We start from the raw sequence: 20,299 nt of genomic DNA, 5'->3' as shown, positions 1-20,299 counted from the left end.
AAAAATTAACACCACAGCCTTAAAAACCTTACATAAAACTATGTCTGTGAAATTTTCTGTTGACTGTTTGAAATAAAAAAGTGAGATAAGAGCCCAGACAAAATTCTTCGGGAGGTGCAGCCGTTAGGGGTGGGGTGGGGTGTGGGGGGTATTAGCAAAAGACCGCAGGGGGGTTGAAAACAATATGCCAGGGGTTGGCTGTGCTCGTGGACTCTATCAAGCCTTGACCTCATAACAGAGCTCTCCGAAAACGTGGAAGCACTTCTGCAAATATGTGATATTTTGATAAATTAAGTAGATATTTGAGCATTACACAGTTACATTCTCGCCTGAAAATATCTTAAAAGGTTATTTTGTGACCCAGAAAGGGTAATCTGGGGAAAAGGAGGATCGCATTTGTCGGCCACGGTTGTTGGAGCCTGTGTACTTGTAAGCGCAATGGCGGAGAAGCGCGGCTAAAAAACTTTTTCTGGGTCACAAAATAAACTTTTAAGATATTTTCAGGTGAGAATGTAGTTGTGTAAAGTTCAAATATCTGCTCGATTTATCAAGACATCACATATTTGCAAAAATGCTCCGACGTTTCGGGACGTCCATTTGTTGTTCATGCTTTGTGGCAGCTTTTGAACATCTGTGGCATCTATTAATGTCAAATCTAGCCTTTATTTAACAACATAAGCGAACTCCATGTTGCAGTGATTGCACAGCCATTAAGGATCAAATCAGTTTCTGAAAAATGTTCTGTTTTTTCTCCCTCTGCTTGCTTCTTACTGTCTTTGAGGCTCGGGACCAGCACTCCTGTTGTTGGACAGAAAGACATCAACTCAGTGGTAAGTATTTTGGTTTTCCAATATATTAGCAACTGTCAGTGACATTTATATTAATCAGGCTGAACTTTAATCATACTTTAGATCAGCCTGTTTTACTTATTGTTTTATTTGTGCTTTGGTTTGGGGAAGTTGTTTCTTTACTGATCTTTCCTGTCTTCTGTTATTAGACTTGAGATATGACTGCACTATGCTGTTGCTGTGACTCCAGTTAATTCTGCAAGACATGCTGTGTAAGTAAACAAACAACAACAGTTTGGTCTGCATTTCTTGAAAGATCACATCCCCCAAACTTAGTTTAGAGGGTCTACACTGTATATAGTGAAGTCTGCAAGTTTTCTAACAGTAAAAGTTGTTTTGTGCCCAAATCATTTTGCACATCATTAGAATGAAAGTTATTGGCCATGTTTGCATAGCCCTTTTTAAAATGATGCTTTCATGACATTGTGTGTCAGGTGGTGGTCACAGCTATCCAGACTGACAATTGGGACATTGAATGTCACCTCTCCGGTGGGGAGGGAGCCTGAGATTGTCTAAATTGGAGTCTGTTTTATACCAAAAGCAGAAAAAAATGTTTTAAGAAAGCAATTAAGTTCATGTTCCAAAAAATATGATTGTTTGCTTGCAGGACACCAGGAGAGATGAGTCCTCCGTCACAGATGGTGTGGTCAGTGAAGATGGTCGCCTGCAGGTTCAAGCTCATTGCATAGTCAACCCACATCCACTGCCACTGTACTGAAGGGAAGTTAAAGACTTTCTTCTGCATCTACATTTGGATCACCTCGATCCATGACAGTCATTCAGGCAGTAACGCCTGGACTGGAAACAAGCCATCCTTAAAATATTACAACATTCCAGCTCATGTGTTGGAATGCAAAACAAATGTGTTGTTTAAATTAGAGACTGCACTTGTGACAGAACAACAAATATTTTATTTTGATTATATAAGTAATGTAAGTACAAAACAAACTTGTGGTAGGCTTAAACTTATTTTCAGAATAATTACATCTGAGACTTTGTTTCATTGTAAGATTATAACAGTGATGGCAATATAATTGTTTGTTGTTCAGCAGAACAGTGTCCAGTATGTTGGCTGTTGTACTTTGTTGTGTTTGAAAATTAAAGTTGGGCTGATTTTAACATCATTACAAAAAGTGTTGTTAATTATTTTTAATCATATTGAGGTTACCACAAATTGTTTTTTCATGTAGTTGAACTTGAAATGTTTGTCAGTAGGTAAACAATTAGTATTGTACAGTCAGAAATATCAAGTTATTCTTAATACTTGCAATGTATAAGTTGTCCTAACAGTCATCTTAAGTAAGCTTTACTTAGTTTTTTTGAGGCAACGAGTTTCCTCAATTTTTTTTGAGTTCTGGGAACTAACAAGGCTGTACAGTGTACTCAAAATGAGGAAGTTGCCCTAACTTGGTCATCTTACGTAAACTTGATCCAATTTTTTTGAGTTCTGGGAACAAATGAGCTTGTACAGAGTACTCAAAATAAATAAGTTGTCCTAACTTAGTCATTTTTAGCTAAGCTTTACTCAATTTTTTTGAGGCAACGAGTTTCCTCAATTTTTTTGAGTTCTGGGAACTAATTAGATTTTACAGTGCATAAGTAAGTTCTGTTATGCTGTTATTGCGCCTCGAAGCACAGTGTAGTCGCAGCAAGTGTGTAATAAAGAGCTGTTCCTAGCAGCTTGGGGTCAAGCAACAAACTCAAGCTCTTTGTGTGGAGCTTCTTTGTTAAGATTTCTCTGCATGCCACAATACTGTTGTGGTCCAACACCCCTCGATGGTGAGCTGTATTGCCACTAGGATTACTGTTTTGGAAGGAGTCACTGCGTGTGTTTTCACTTCACAGCCACAAGCACTGCTAGGAGGAGAAGGACACCACACCTGGACAACCACCACTTTATATCTATATTGAACTGTTGCACCTTTGCCCCACTGTCTTCTTCAAAGAAGTCCTGCATACGAGTCCTGTCTTTCCACACCAACCCTGACAGATACTCAGCAACTTTCCGATCATGTGCACAAAGATTATCATAAGAGTCTTCACTGAAGAGACAAAAAAGAGCTAGGTTACAAAAGGTCAAAGGGATATGACATCTAATAAAAGCCCTGCAGAAAGCAATAATTCATCTGAAAGTTGAATTTCAGGTAGATTTCAGATAGATAGATAGATCTATCTCGCGTACTTCACTTTGTCAGACTGTTCCCAAACATTTTGATGTAATGAAATTAAGTTTTTTTTCCTATTCTTCGTACTGAAGCAAGGATTTTTTCCACATGTTATTTCATGCAAGTTTAATCTAACACAAAAGTTTGGGAGTAAGTATACAAGCTGTATATATTTTAGTGGTATGTGTTAGCATTGGAGTGTGTACAACAGAATATAATACTTTGTTTTGTTTTGTTTTTTTTTAATTAGAATTTCCCAGAAACAAAGAGAAAAAAAACAAAAAACAAACAAACATTTTTTTAAATAAGGGACGCAATACAAAACAACCTATAAAAACACAAATAAACCGAAATAAACAAGTAATCTAACTTAAAACGGGTGTACCATCTAGTATATATATATATACACACACATACATACACATATACATACATACATATACATACCTACACACATATACATACCTACATACCTGCATACATATATATACGCCTATACATACATGCATACACACATGCACATATATACACGTAGCACATAGCAGTTCAAAAATATGGCATACAGAATTACAGAGATTCAAACAAAATCGGGTCTCCTTGTCAAAATGTAATGTTTCCATTTATCCCAAATCTCAATAAATATATCATATTCAAATCTGTTAGAGAAGGTAATTCTTTCCATTTTACACACCCCATAAACAGTCTCATGCCAGTCATTTAATGATGGAATTTTCACACTTAGCCATTTCTTAGTAATAGTCTTTCGGGCAGCCAGACTCAAAATACCATATAACAGCTTGGACATTTTATCTACATTCACTGAGTATAAATATCCAAACAAAAGTTCATCCCAATTAAAGGTGAGTTGCATATTAAAAATGATCTGCAACTCAGAGTGAATCAATACCCAAAAAGTGTTGATCAATGGGCAAGACCAAAACAAGTGGAAGTGTTTTATTCCTTGGGCCCCACAGTTTCTCCAGCAGCTAGAGTGATTAGAATAGTGTTTACTTTGTGCAGGTGTAATAAAAAACCTACAGAGACTCTTCCAACCAAAACATCTCCATATATTAGAACTAGAAATTCTCCACTGAAAGGCACACTGCTGATACCAAATGTCATTTGAAATTGCCATATTTATTTCCCTTTCCCATTTTTGTTTAATGTAGATAGTATTCAACTTCTTAACCTCTTGTAGACCCTTGTACAATCTAGAAATTACCTTGAAGCCAGGATCTGCATGGTGAGCCTTGACAAATATATTTAAAACAGGAAGAGAGAAAAAATCTGTCCTCTTAGGTATAAAGTTATATAGATGATGCCTGGTTTGAAGAAACTGGAAAAAATCTGAATTGCTTAACTGGTATTGATCTTTTACTGATTGGAAGTCCCTAAGAGTTCCCTTATCATAAAACATACAATATGCCGTTAAGCCTTGCCCTGCCCATTTTTTATATCTTGCGTCTAACTTATAATATAACTTATAATACTTTGTTTTGAACATGTAAATATAACTAAAATAACAAGGGAAAAGAAAAACCTAAAAACATCAATTTTTCATGAAGATTTCTATATCTACGCAATGGTTGCGCTCGAAAATAGATTAGGACGGAGTTTACACTTTTTTTTTGTTCCTGCCACCTTATTTTAAAGTCCAATATTTGCAAGTCAGTCTTCAGAATATGACATATAAGCCAACAATATACATGTTTAACTATGTACAAGTCAATACTCATATACAATACACATGTAAAACAATTTAAGCTCACAAACCAAAACAGCAAACTGCATTTTTACATTAGCTAAAAAACCTGTGATTAACACCCCACTAAATCTGAGCGTTATACAATTAAACTCTTTGTATTTGTTTGGTTTTTGTGTTTTTAAAGTGAGTCATGTTTGGACATGCTTTATATGGAGTTGTGACAAATACCTTAATGAATACTCACCTTAATTAATAAACATGAAAAAAAGGCTTCAATAGAACACAATAAGACAGGTCACTCACTGAGAGGAACATTTCCCATTTCATGCAAGTTATTGTTTTTAACTAAGTACTTTTCTTGATCTCATCTGTACAGGTGTTTCACACACTAACTCCTGTGACTGTAATGCTGTGAAGTTTTACATTTGTCCTTACTACTGCTTTGATAACTGGTGGAAATAAATTAGTTGGTAATCCAACTTTTAATGTAATAAAATGCTTATCTACCATAGATTGTTACAAATTTCTAGGTGATGTCTGCTGTTGCCTGGCTCTCAATGCCACCATTAAATAGCTCTTAATCACAATGAGTCTCACCTTGTGGCTGAGTATGACTCTGGGCTAAGCTGTAGTAAATGGGTCTAGAAGACAGAAAACAATATTCATCTGCTAGAGTAAAACAGTGGGAGTGAAAGGACAGAACACCACAGAAATATTGGTGATGAGATGTGTTTTCTTTTTAAAGATGCTTCAGAATTACGGTCTATCTGGTTTTCATTTGAGGTGTAAGTTCAGTAAGGTCAAATTATCACTAGTATCTGTACATTTAGAGTATAAATAACATATAGACACAAAAAAACCCATTCAGCACTTCATATAACTTCATATAAATAATATCCTACCCTTATTAAAAAAAAATCTCAGTAACGTGCCTTCCGTCCTGTTGTTTTTTTCTCACAGCAGTAGATGTTGATCTACCTGCATTCAGTCTGCTGGCCTTTGTGGACAGGGAAACTCAAAACAGGAAAAAACATTAAAACACTGATAAATTTCTCAAATATCCATAGTTTTCAAATACTGGTGACTCCCGTATTATGTAATTCACCCACAATGCTTGGAGTTATTTAAAGAAAAGTAACCATTATTCTGGCATTGCATTAATTTATTACAACTTCCTAAACTCAAGGAGGTGACACAAATCCCTTTGATGTTGCATCTGCCAAATAAAAGATGCAGAGTTATCCACTGTAATGACTCCTTGTGACAAGGGAGCTTTATTATATGTTTTATTATTATATCTTCTAAAGTCACATATTTCTGAGATAAATGAATAAATGACCTTCACCCTAAAACTAAGATTTTTTGGTCTTTTTTCTTTTTTTCTTTAAAAAAATGTATTTTACAAGGGGTGCTGGAACGGCTTGTAATTTAATATTCCTCATGTTCACATTCTGACTGTGATGCATTAACATTATAAACAGTCTTATTACCACTAACCCCACAAGTACACATATTTACTCCTTTTTGTTTTGACCAAGATATACTACAGATAATTGATATTTTTAAAGGATACAAATATATTCCCAGCAATGGTGTTGGTACTTTAGAGATGTTTAACAGAGTTATGGTGGGATTTTACAGACATTTACATTTTTTAAAAAACTCCACATGATGCATCAGCTTATAGAAACCTAAAATTACAGCCGTTAAATAAATCAGTGATTAATGAATGATAATAATGGTTTATATTTTCCATTTATTGTATTTATCATCATTTCTCTGATTTTCCTACAGCGAGGGAGTCCCACGAGCAGCAGCAGAGCTACCATTGCTGTGATGAGCACAGTCCATATGATAAGATGCATACTGTTGGCTGTAGGCTGTGAGGAGGAGTCTTTCTGAGTCGCTTTGCGAATGACTGCAGAGATGATATAAATAAACTAATTGGCTGTGCTCACATTTGGGAACCATTTAATATATATCATCATTACTGTTTAGCACTGGCAAATTCAAGAACTGACAATTGACCCGAAACTGCAGTTCCTCTAATGTCCACATGGGCTGCATCCACGTTCTCTCTAGGTGTGTGTTTTGTGTGAGTTAACTACGCATTACCTTAGAGGGGCAGAGTCCTCCTTGGATCTCTGCTCTCCTCCTGCACACCTGTGCTCACCTGTTCATCATCTGGTGATCAGCTGCCTCCTTTAAATGCAGAGAGTTTTCCTTCCGTCTTTGTCTGAGTGCTAAACCAGTCGCAGTAGTAACAAGCCTCTAAACTGTAAGTCTGTTTTTATGCCTGCCATTTTCTTACCCGTCTTCTCCTCTGCCCAGGAGTCTGTTCTGTTGTCCTCATGGAGAGGATTCTGTCACACTGTCCTTTGTTAAGGATAAAACTATCAGGCTACCTGTTTGAATTAAAGTATATAGAGACCATGGATTTTTGTTTTTTAGAGAGTTTGTAAATTGTTTCCTCATTCTCACTATAAAATAAATCCACTGAAATTGAGTCCCGTGTTTGTTCTGCTATAGACTATGACTCTCAAAATCCCTAATGAATAAACAGAATACTGTTTTAGACTTTCTCGCTTTACAAGATTAAACCTTGTTATTTTATGTCTCTTCATAAATGAATCCATGGGCAAGTGATGTTAACATCAGCCACACTTAAGAACAGTACACACACACACACACACATATATATGTATGAGTGTATATATATATATATATGTATAGTCAAAGGAGTTTGCAAAGAAAAGCGTCTGGACTTCTTTAAGTTGCTTGAAGACGTTTCACCTCTCATCCGAGAAGCTTCTTCAGTTCTAAGTTCAAGTGGCCGAGAGTCCCAGATTTAAACCCAGTGGGAGTATCCCCCCAAAGAGGGACAAAGGACCCCCTGATGATCCTCTAATCACAGAGCCAAGGTGTGAAAGCGGGTGTGGGACCTAATCAGCCAGGGTTTCGGGTGAGCTCATTGTGAAACCTGGATAGGATAACTGGTGGGATATCTGTTTGCCTTTCCTGGACTGCGCCGTGCACATTGAAGAGAATGGCAACCTCAACATCGAAGTCCACACACACGGACCAGTACCTCCTCTTTGACTCCCATCACCCTCTGGAACACAAACTTGGAGTAATCAGGACCCTACACCACCGGGCAGAACATGTTCCCTCTAAGCTTGAGGGAAAAAAGAAGGAACACACACACGTAAAGGAAGCACTCAAAACATGCGGTTATCCTAACTGGGCGTTTATAAAGTCAGCAAAGAGGCACAGAAAAGAAGATCAGACACCAGCGAGGGAGGATAAGAAAGACAGACGCAACAACGTTGTCATCCCCTATGTAGCCAGTGTATCAGAGAAACTCAGGAGAGTTTTCTCCAAGCACGACATCCCAGTGTACTTCAGACCCAGCAACACACTCAGACAGAAACTGGTTCACCCGAAAGACAAAACTCCAAAACACAGACTTAACAACGTGGTGTATGCTGTACAGTGCAGCGAGGAATGCCCAGACCTCTACATTGGAGAGACCAAACAGCCACTTCACAAGCGCATGGCACAACATAGAAGAGCCACCTCCACAGGACAAGACTCAGCAGTCCATCTGCATCTTAAGGATAAAGGTCACTCTTTCAAGGATGCCTATGTTCACATTTTGGACAGAGAGGACAGATGGTTTGAAAGAGGAGTGAAAGAAGCCATTTACGTCCACTGTGAGCGACCATCTTTGAACAGAGGCGGTGGTTTACGACGTCAACTGTCTGCCATCTATAATCCAGTTTTGAGTTCCCTCCCCAGACGCCTTAATGCCCACTCACATCCTGGGCCATCTGACCTCAGGAATTCACATGACAAGGTGGGGCCAGGTTTCACAATGAGCTCACCCAAAACCCTGGCTGATTAGGTCCCACACCCGCTTTCACACCTTGGCTCATGTGATTAGAGGATAACCAGGGGGTCCTTTGTCCCTCTTTCTGGGGGGATGCTCCCACTGGGTTTAAATCTGGGACTCTCGGCCACTTGAACTTAGAACTGAAGAAGCTTCTCGGATGAGAGGTGAAACGTCTTCAAGCAACTTAAAGAAGTCCAGACGCTTTTCTTTGCAAACTCCTTTGACTACGATGACCTGGATGACTGAGAACCTTCACAGACATGTGAAGATATATATATATATATATATATATATATATATATCTATATCTATATCTATCTATCTATATATATATATATATATATATATATATATATATATATATATATATATATATATATATATATATATCTCTATCTATCTATCTATCTATCTATCTATCTATCTATCTATCTATATATATATATATATATATATATATATATATATATATATATATATATATATATATATATATATATGTGTATGTATGTATGTATGTATGTATATATATATATATATATATATATATATATATATATATATATATATATATATATATATATATATATATATATACATACATTAAGAAACCTCCAGCAGAACCAGGCTCAGGGAGGGGCGGCCATCTGCTGCGACCGGTTGGGGTGAGAGAAGGAAAACAGGATAAAGACATGTTGCGGAAGAGAGACAGAGATTAATAACAAGTATGATTCAATGCAGAGAGGTCTGTTAACACATAGTGAGTTAGAAAGGTGACTGGAAAGGAAAAACTCAATGCATCATGGGAGTCCCCTAGCACCTATTGCAGCATAACTAAGGGAGGATTCAGGGTCACCTGGTCCAGCCCTAACTATATGCTTTAGCAAAAAAGAAAGTTTTAAGCCTAATCTTAAAAGTAGAGATAGTGTCTGTCTCCCGAATCCAAACTGGAAGCTGGTTCCACAGAAGAGGGGCCTGAAAACTGAAGGCTCTCCCTCCCATTCTACTTTTAAATAGTCTAGGAACAAGAAGTAGGCCTGCAGTGCGAAAGCGAAGTGCTCTAATAGGGTGATATGGTACTACAAGGTCATTCATACTGTGTACATTGTAGCATACCCATTATAGACCAATATTTTGTACCCTCATACCTTTAATAGACCCATTTTTGTAATATATCTATATATCTATATTATTGCTAAAGCACTTTCTGGATGGATGCAAACTGCGTTCCATTGCCTTGTACTTGTGACTTTTGACATGCAATGACAATAAATTTGAATTCTATTCTATTAAAATAAGATGGGGCCTGATTATTTAAGACCTTCTATGTGAGGAGCAGGATTTTGAATTCAATTCTGGATTTAACAGGAAGCCAATGAAGGGAAGCCAAAACAGGAGAAATATGCTCTCTCTTTCTAGTCCCTGTCAGTACTCTTGCTGCAGCATTTTGGATTAACTGAAGGCTTTTCAGTGAGTTTTTAGGACATCCTGATAATAATGAATTACAGTAGTCCAGTCTAGACGTAATAAATGCATGAACTAGTTTTTCAGCGTCACTCTGAGACAGGATATTTCTAATTTTAGAGATGTTGCACAAATGGAAGAAAGCAATCCTACATATTTTTTTTTAATATGTGCGTTGAAGGACATGTCCTGGTCAAAAATGACTCCAAGGTTCCTCACAGTGTTACTGGAGGCCAAGGTAATGCCATCCAGAGTAAGAATCTGGTTAGATACCATATTTCTAAGATTTTGAGGGCCGAGTACAATAACCTCAGTTTTATCTGAATTAAGGAGCAGAAAGTTAGCGGCCATCCAGGTCTTTATGTCTTTAAGACATTCCTGCAGTTTAACTAATTGGTGTGTGTTACCTGTCTTCATGGATAGATAGAGCTGAGTGTCATCTGCATAGCAGTGAAAATGTACGCTATGTCTTCTAATGATACTGCCTAGGGGAAGCATGTATAATGTAAACAGAATTGGTCCTAGCACTGAACCCTGTGGAACACCATAATTGATCTTAGTGTGTGAAGAGGACTCCCCATTTACATGGAGAGTTACACACTGCAGCGCAGTACCTGTAATACCTACAGCGTGCTCTAATGGCGCTAATAGAATATTATGGTCAACAGTATCGAACGCTGCACTAAGGTCTAGCAGGACAAGCATAGAGATGAGTCCACTGTCAGAGGCCATAAGAAGATCATTTGTAACCTTCACTAAAGCTGTTTCTGTGCTGTGATGAGCTCTGAAACCTGACTGAAACTCTTCAAATAAGCCATTCCTCTGCAGATGATCTGTTAGCTGTTTGACAACTACTCTTTCAAGGATTTTTGATATGAAAGGAAAGTTGGAGATTGGCCTATAATTAGCTAAGACTGCTGGGTCTAGAGATGGCTTTTTAAGTAAAGGTTTAACTACAGCCACCTTGAAGGCCTGTGGTACATAGCCGATTGTTAGAGATAGGTTGATCATATTTAAGATCGAAGAATTAATTAATGGCAGGACTTCTTTGAGCAGTTTTGTAGGAATGGGGTCTAAAAGACACGTTGATGGTTTGGAGGAAGTAATTATTGAAGTTAACTCAGAAAGATCAATTGGAGAAAAAGAGTCTAAATGAATATCAATGGTACTGAAAGTAGCTGTAGATAATATTACATCTGTGGGATGATTATTGGTAATTTTTTCTCCAATGATTAAGATTTTATTTGTGAAGAAGTTCATGAAGTCATTACTAGTTAACGTTAAAGGGACGGTTGGCTCAAAAGAGCTCAGACTTTTTGTCAGCCTGGCTACAGTGCTGAAGAGAAACCTGGGGTTGTTCTTATTTTTTTTTCAATCAGTGACGAATAGTAAAATGTTCTGGCTTTGCGGAGGGCTTTCTTATAAAGCAACAAACTATTTCTTCAGGCTAAATGATGATCTTCTAAATTTGTGACACACCATTTCCTCTCCAGCTTACGAGTCATCTGCTTTAGGCTACGTGTTTGAGAATTATACCACGGAGTCAGGTACTTCTGATTTGAGACCTTAGTTTTCACAGGAGCTACAGTATCTAGAGTTTTACATAGTGAGGAGTTAAAATTATTAACAAGATAATCGACCTCTGTTGGGGTAGTGTTCGGATAGCTGCTCTGCTCTATGTTGGTACAGGGCATTGAAGATGATAACAGTGGGTGGATTATATTCTTAAACTTAGTTACAGCACTTTCAGAAAGACATCTACTGTGATAAAGTCTACTCTCCACTGCTGTGTAATCAATTATTGTAAATGTAAATGTTATCAGGAAATGATCAGACAGGAGAAGGTTTTCAGGAAACACTGTTAAATGTTCAGTTTCTATGCCATATATTAAAACAAGATCTAGAGTGTGATTAAAGTGGTGGGTGGGTTCTTTTACATTTTGAGAGAAGCCAATTGAGTCTAATAACAGATTAAATGCCATGTTGAGGCTGTCATTTTTAGCATCTACATGGATGTTAAAATCACCCACAATAATTATTTTATCTGAGCTGAGAACTAAATCAGATAAAAAGTCTGAGAAATCAGACAGAAACTCTGTGTAAGGCCCAGGTGGACGATATATGATAACAAGTAAGACTGGTTTCTGAGTTTTACAGCTGGGGTGGACAAGGCTAAGCATCAGGCTTTCAAATGAGTTAAAAGTCTGTCTTAGTCTTTCGTTGATTAATAGGCTGGTATGAAAAATTGCTGCCACACCGCCCCCTCGGCCTGTGCTTCGAGGTTTCTGGTAGTTAGAATGACTCGGGGGTGTTGATTCATTTAAACTAACATAATCATCCTGCTGCAACCAGGTTTCTGTAAGGCAGAGTAAATCGATTTGTTGATCAATTATTAAGTCATGTACTAACAGAGATTTGGAGGAGAGAGACCTAATATTTAATAATCCACATTTCACTGTTTTACTCTTTGGTTCAGATGTGGATACTGTATTGTTCTTTCTTTGTGATTTTTTTAAGTTTAAGTTGTTTATTGCTGGTTTTTAGTTTGTTTTTTGTCTGTTTGGGAGCTGACACAGTTTCAATGGAGATGGGTTTAAGGGGGGGGGGTAGCAGGAGGAGAGAAGCTGCAGAGAGGCGTGTAAGACTGCAACTAAATTTGTCCATATTTCTAGAAATGAGAGCTGCTCCATCCAAAGTGGGATGGATGCCGTCTCTCCTAACAAGACCAGGTTTCCTCCAGAAGGTTTGCCAATTATCTATGAAGCCCACATCGTTTCTGGGACACCACTCAGACAGCCAGCAATTTAAGGAGAACATGCGGCTAAACATGTCACTCCTGGTCTGATTGGGGAGGGGACCAGAGAAAACTACAGAGTCCCACATTGTTTTGGCAAAGTTGCACACCGATTCAATATTGATTTTAGTGACCTCCGATTGTCGTAACCAGGTGTCATTACTGCTGAAGTGAATTATAATTTTACAGAATTTACGTTTTCAGCAAAATAACGTTGGTGAAGTCTGGAGAGGCCTCAGAACCATCTCGGGCCACAAACATCAGAACTCTCTGCCTGGGAGGGATGTGAGGTGGGCAAATGAACTGAATCATTTCTTCAACAGATTTGATTCAGCCATGAGGCAGTCTCCAACATCGGCTGCAGACTCAACCACCCCCACTGCTGCTGTTCCACCTCTGACACCTCAGACACTTCACACCTCCTCTATTCACCCTGCTCACTCCTCCCCACCCCCAACAACAGCATCCAATACACAATCAACACAAGGCTCCAGACTGTCTCTCTCAACCACCCAGGTTAGGAGGGAACTGAGGAGGATTAATGGCAAGAAGGCAGCGGGTCCAGATGGCATCAGCTCGAGGGTCGTCAGGTCCTGCGCGGACCAACTGTGTGGTTTGATGGAGCACCTCTTCAACCTGAGCCTGAGGCTGGGAAGAGTCCCACAGCTCTGGAAAACCTCCTGTGTTGTACCAGTGCCAAAGACTTCACGCCCCAAGGACCTCAACAGCTACAGGCCGGTGGCTCTGACATCCCACCTGATGAAGACCCTGGAGCGGCTGGTCCTGGCTCAGCTTCGGCGCCTTGTGAGCTCATCACTGGACCCACTTCAGTTTGCCTACCAGCCTGGCATTGGAGCGGATGATGCCGTCATTCACCTCCTACATCACTCCCTCGCTCACCTGGAGACCGCTGGGAGCACTGTGAGAATCATGTTCTTTGATTTCTCCAGTGCCTTCAACACTATTCTTCCCTCGGTTCTGAAGGACAAGCTGGAGAACTCAGGAGTGGACCATCACCTCACTACCTGGATTTTGGACTACCTCACCGACCGACCACAGTATGTGAGGACTCAGGGCTGTGTGTCGGACACGGTCGTCTGCAGTACGGGGGCCCCACAGGGAACGGTTCTGGCTCCGTTCCTCTTCACCATCTACACTGCAGACTTCTCCCACAACTCCACCCAGTGCTTCCTGCAGAAGTTCTCTGATGACTCTGCTATAGTCGGCCTCATCACTGATGGGGACGACAAGGAGTACAGAGGACTGACTCAGGACTTTGTGGACTGGTGCCAGCTGAACTACCTCCAGATCAATGCCAGTAAAACCAAGGAGCTGGTGGTAGACTTCCGCAGGCACAAACATCCTCCACTGCAACCACTGAACATCCAAGGTATGGACATTGAGACTGTGGACAGCTACAGGTACCTTGGTGTTCATCTGAACAACAAACTGGACTGGACTCATAACTCAGACGCCCTCTACAGGAAAGGGCAGAGCAGGCTGTACCTGCTGCGGAGACTCAGGTCGTTTGGAGTGGAGGGCCCACTCCTGAAGACCTTCTATGACTCTGTGGTGGCCTCAGCCATCTTTTATGGTGTGGTCTGCTGGGGCGGCAGCATCTCTGCTGGGGACAGGAAGAGACTGAACAGGCTGATCCGAAGGGCCAGCTCTGTTCTAGGATGCCCTCTGGACCCAGTGGAGGTTGTGAGTGACAGGAGAATGGTGGCTAAGCTGTCATCCCTGCTGGACAACATCTCCCACCCCATGCATGAGACTGTGACAGCACTGAGCAGCTCCTTCAGTGGGAGACTGCGGCACCCACGGTGTGGGACGGAGAGATTTCGCAGGTCTTTCCTCCCCACTGCTGTCAGACTCCACAACAAAGACTTTAACTGATCATACACACACATCCACAAATGTGCAATAATCTTTCTGGCACCGTTGTATTTTTCACTCTGTTGTATATAGCATTTGTATTCTATTTTTATCCTATTGTATATTTTATTCTATTTTATTCTACTGTATATAGTATTCTATTTTTATTGTATTCTGTACAGTTGTGTACTGTATTTATTCTTATTTTATTTTATTCTAATTGTCCTTCATAACTTTTGCACTGTCCACTTCCTGCTGTGACAAAACAAATTTCCCACGTGTGGGACTAATAAAGGTCATCTTATCTTATCTTATCTTTACCCTTAGCCAGCAGTTTTAAAATTCCCTCAATGTCGCCTGCTCTGGCCCCCAGAAGACAATTGACTATGGTTGCAGGTGTCTCTAGCTTCACGTCTGAGAACAGAATCACCAATTACCAGAGTTTGACCCCCGGCGGGTGTGTCGCCGAGTGGGGAAAAACGTTTAGACACATGAACAGGTTGGTGGTGTACCTGGGGCTTCTGTTTAAGACGATGCTTCCTCCTCACCGCCACCCAACCGCCCAGCTGCTTGGGGTCTGCCGGGGCCTAAGCTACCTTCGGCGGCACCAGCTACAGGGGCCTGGCTAGCAACGGGTGTATCAAGGGTGCGAAGTCGAGTCTCCAATTCAGTAATCCTGGCCTCCAGAGCTGCAAATATGCTACATTTATTGCAGGTATCATTACTGCTAAAGGAGGCCGAGGAGTAACTAAACATCTGACACAATGAGCAGGAAAGTGCAGGAGGGACAGGTGAAGAGGCCATGCTGCTAACGAGTTGGCTACGAGCTAAGCTAACAAAACAGTAAAGACACAGTGAGTGAGTACTTTGGCTATAAATTAGGTAGTGAGTACACAGAGAGTGTGCTTATCAGGACACAATTTTCCTCAAAATGAACTTCCATGTTTGTTATACTCTAATGTAACATTGTGTAAAGGTAAGTCATGGCATAGGGAGGGGAAACTCTGCTGAAAAATTAATATCCAATGACCTTATTTAGCCTCTCGTAATAAAACCTACTGTAACCTATTGAGCCCAAGCCGGAGTTGAGCACTGTCTCTCTCATTTACTCCTGACTTCTGCCCTTTGGACAGTCTGACCAAACAAAAGTAGAAATTCAGATCATTTTCTTTGGCTTTATCGGAGAGAAGTTCCAGTATGAAATATGACACCACTTATTTTGTCTGGGTAATGGACCACACTTGGCAGTTACATTTCATTGCTGACCACAAACTCAGTGTGTCTGTTTTGGGAAAAAGTGATGCGACACTTTGGCGTTAGCGGTTGACCACAGTGGGTGTCTTGAAAAGCTGCAGCAGTTCTTTTATTGTAACAGCATTCATACATACATGTGTAAAAACAGAAAGAAGATCGAACAAGTTGTTTAAAGTTCAACGTCAATATTTTAGGCAGGTGCCGTTGCTTGTGTTCAAACTTTATATGTACTTATAACCAACTAAGAATTGCAAATATCTGTACCTGACTACATCAAGAAAAGGTATAACTGTACACACACTTGTACATCAAACCCAGATTGACAATAACAAAAACAATATGTCATAAAACCGGGTTACTTATTTGTTTTCCCTCTCACTCAGAGGTGATGATGTCTTCAGACATCTCTCGGCAGCCTGTTAGACACAAAAGAAGAGTAGAAGAAAAAACATAACAGAAAAAAAATTAGCAATAGCTTAATAAAATAGTGGTAATAGGATAAGCTTAGATAACTCTTTATTATCAAAGTTAATTCAAATTCAAACTTAGCACAAAAGCACAAAATATTGGAAGGTATGGTAGGGTAACAAGGCAAAAACAAAAACATAATAATGTTCCAAGTTATGACCACCCAGTTACCAAAGTAATAACCACTTACTATCCAAGTAATATCATGGTTCATTTGAGTAATATTACAGTAAAAATGCTTCTTCATCTTGTAATGGAAAAGGACAGTGGGAGTGATGGGAATAATAACCACATCAGTATTAGTCACGATGACCCCTGTCTATTATTCAATGTGTTCATCAGGCTTGATTAAAAATTTTAGGAAATTCTGATATTAAGGGCTACAAATTTTTTTTGGTATTACTACAATGCTCTATTTTGTAAGACGTTGCTAATGAAAATCTTAAATTGCTGAATGCATTTTTGCTGTTTGCCTGGTAATTCTACTTAAGAATATCAGCTGTTCTTAACAGCTTGTTGGTTTTAATGTTGTCTTTGTACGAAACTAAGATATTACACTTTACACTTCTGATCTATTTGTATTAGATTTACTGTGCAAGAGAAACTAATTGGGATCAAATTAAAGTTTATTTTGAAAGTGAATGCATGTCTAAAGTTGTACTTCATCTCACATGTAACCATCTTGAGCTGTATGACATACAGTACATGTCTGAAAGATCAGCTTTAAAATTACATTCTATGTGGTTTTCATTTGAGGCATATGTTTTGGAAGCTCAAATTACCACTCACATCTATACATTTATAAATAATACATACATGTCTAACAAAGCTACAGACAACAACCACATGAGAAAACAAATGCAAACGTTTTCTTCACAGAATTAATTTTGTGATATTGTTGCTCAGTAAAATACCTCCTGTTTTCCTTACAGCTCACTTTTATTTAAAAAGTTTGGAAAATAAAATCAGACAATGTGTATGCCTGAAAGACTTTTCAGGCAGACACATTAATTAACATTATTAATTAATTAATACTACTACTACTACTACTACTACTACTAATAATTTTCATTACCTCTCTTACAGCAAGCTTTGCCAATGTGATACAGTCCCGCTGCCACCAACAGAGCACTGACTAAAATGGTGGAAATGACCCGTGTGGCAGCAGATGAGGAATGGCTCGCTTCTTTGTCTGGATTAATCGTGTAATTTACATTTTGAGAATCTAAATGATGGTTAGACAAGACAAGGAGGTTTAAATGATACAAGAATGGTTGAACCATCAAATGTTAGTTTTAGCTTCTTCATAGTGACATTAAAAATCTTGTCAATCAACTTAAAAGCTTCTAAAACGTCATAGAAAATATGTTTATCTTAAAACATCTCAGTGTCTCACCTGTGACTTTCAGCCAGCTCTCTGGTGATTCTCCAGCTCCTGAGATGCTACACTTGTAAAGTCCTTCATCTGACTTGGAAACTCTCTGGAGGGTCATGCTTCCTGTGGAGCTTCTATGGGTGAGAAATCCATTTTTGTAGAAATCAGCTTTGAAGGAGGAAAGAATTTTTCTTCTGCAGCTCAGAGTCACAGTTTCTTCCGTCGACACAGGAACAGCAGGACTCTCCAGGATCACAGCACCAGCTAAATGAGATGCATTTGATAATTAAATACGTGGAATTAAATTTTATTAAAATAAAACATAAAATATTGTCCTTTCTTCAAAAGTACCAGTGACAGAGAGGTTGATAATGTTGCTTCTTGTCCCTCCTTCAGTCTCATACCAGTACTCTCCACTGTTGTCTGTATAAACAATTTTAATGGAGCAGGATGATCCTGTTGGTGTTGTCTCATTGGCTTTACTACATGATTCTACTTTCCCTTTAATATTATGCACAACTTCACAATAATCGACTCCTTCACAGTGAAATGTCACTGATTCATATTCAAAAAACTGCAATCTGTTTGGAACAACACGAAGAGAAACTGCATCTGAAACAGAGGAAAGAGAACGGCACAGTTTAGAGTTTTACTACTAAAACTGGCATACTGCATGTAATCAATGAAAGACATATCCCAAAAACATTTCTTTCTCTCACTAAAAAATATTTATATTTTCCCCTAAATTCCTTGCTCATCCAAACTGTGAATTAATGTTGAGATAAATGAGCAAACAGCTGGTACTCACCAACTTTCTGATCCTGTACAAACAGCAGAATCATGATTATCATCGCTGAAGAGAGATGGAAGAGCTACAGAGTTACTAACACACATATTGTATAAGTGCAAAAGGTACTGAAAGTGTAAAAATAAAGCATTATTACATCTCATATGCAGTCCACAAAAATACAATAGTCTACTTTTCTAACCTAAAATATAAAACAAATAAAACTGTTATATTTTTAGTCAGCATGAATAACCTAAATTTTATAATAATGTAGAAATAGAGAAAGTACTCACACAGTCTGATGCAGAGAGCTCTGATCTCCATGTTGTCCTGATGTATACTGAGGACTGAAGTGTAACAGTATTGAGTGGTATCTACTATAAGTATTTTAATATTAATTAAATAATTTTAGGACTTAATGTAATAATCTAGTTTAACAAAAGCTGTTTCCAAAGAAGCCGAGTGTCTTTTGTATCAAGTCAAGCCTCACTGTTTCAGTTCACTGTCAGTGGGCGGAGCAACAAACCAGTTCAGACGAATGCTGTGTTTGATGCAGCTTGTAGACTGGTTCATGCTTCCTGTGCTCAGTTTGGTGAACTGTGCTGAAGTAGTGAACATTTGAAACAGGGGTACTCAGCCCACTCAGGGAATCACCAAAGTCATTCAAGCTATTTTCAGTCACACAGCAGTAAATGTTACTATAGATAAAGTAATGCCAGCCTGACATCAGATTAAAAAAATAGTAATGATAAAAAATACTGAATGTCTTAATCTTTATAAAAAATAGAGGAAAATGAATGAGATAAAACTTTGGGAAAAAAATCATATGGAGGTCTTAGTAACACTACAGCTAGTAACACTTTGCACATCTGGCAAGGGACAACTTTGCCAGATGTGCAAAAACATTAAGATTTAAAATATGAAAAATAGAAAAATCATCAAATTTCTTTGAAATTACATCAACAAAACAATACCTCATTCTGCCTAAATTTGGTTATAAGTTTAATGGAAACTTTTCTCCTTAACATCTCAGCAATGTCTTCAGAAAATCAGAGTATACGGCAGTAATACAGTTTGACTGTGCAGAGGCTTAAACAAATGAGCTCATCATGCAACACACAACGAGATGACCACATGGAAAACATCATTTCAATGTATCATATACACTTGGTGGCTGCTTTATTAGGTAGACCCTGTGCACCTAGTGCCATGTTGGACCAACTTTTGCCTCCAGAACTGTCTTTTTCATTGTGGTTCATGGTTCAGGAAACATTCCTCTGAGATTTAACCATTGCTGCCGATCTCTCAGTTGGTAAAAATGGGGCCAAAGTGTGGCAAAAAATTATCAGTTGAACCATTACACCAGATGGTAACTGAGGCGGCGTGTGGTTTGTGGCTCAGCTGCAGAGTAGGGGTGGAGCAGTGGGTTCGCAGAACAGTGTCAGGGAAGGCTGGCCGGCACAGCTAAGGTCCATTATCCTATCCCTGGCTTCCCTATTTCCGGTCTGGAAGAGGTGTGTGAGTTTTGGAGAGGAGAGCACTGGGCTGGAGCACGCTGGCAAGTGTACAGCTGCACAAGTGGAAACCTGCAAAGTCTTCCATTACTTGTGTTCCAGTAACACTTTTCAAATCTTCTATTTTAAGACTTTGGTAAAACCCAGTAAATCCGCAG

The 20,299-nt window shown here is 39.0% G+C and overlaps 1 pseudogene; it reads right to left on the bottom strand.

Annotated features, from left to right (window-relative positions):
- Nucleotides 1-12,741: 12,741 nt before the first annotated feature.
- LOC135932661 (uncharacterized) lies at nt 12,742-15,547 on the bottom strand (annotated as a pseudogene).
- Between the last annotated feature and the right edge of the window lie 4,752 nt (nt 15,548-20,299).

Source organism: Pelmatolapia mariae, linkage group LG3_W, assembly GCF_036321145.2.
Source record: "Pelmatolapia mariae isolate MD_Pm_ZW linkage group LG3_W, Pm_UMD_F_2, whole genome shotgun sequence".
Classification (NCBI taxonomy): domain Eukaryota; kingdom Metazoa; phylum Chordata; class Actinopteri; order Cichliformes; family Cichlidae; genus Pelmatolapia; species Pelmatolapia mariae.
This window is presented reverse-complemented; position numbering and strand designations above follow the sequence as displayed.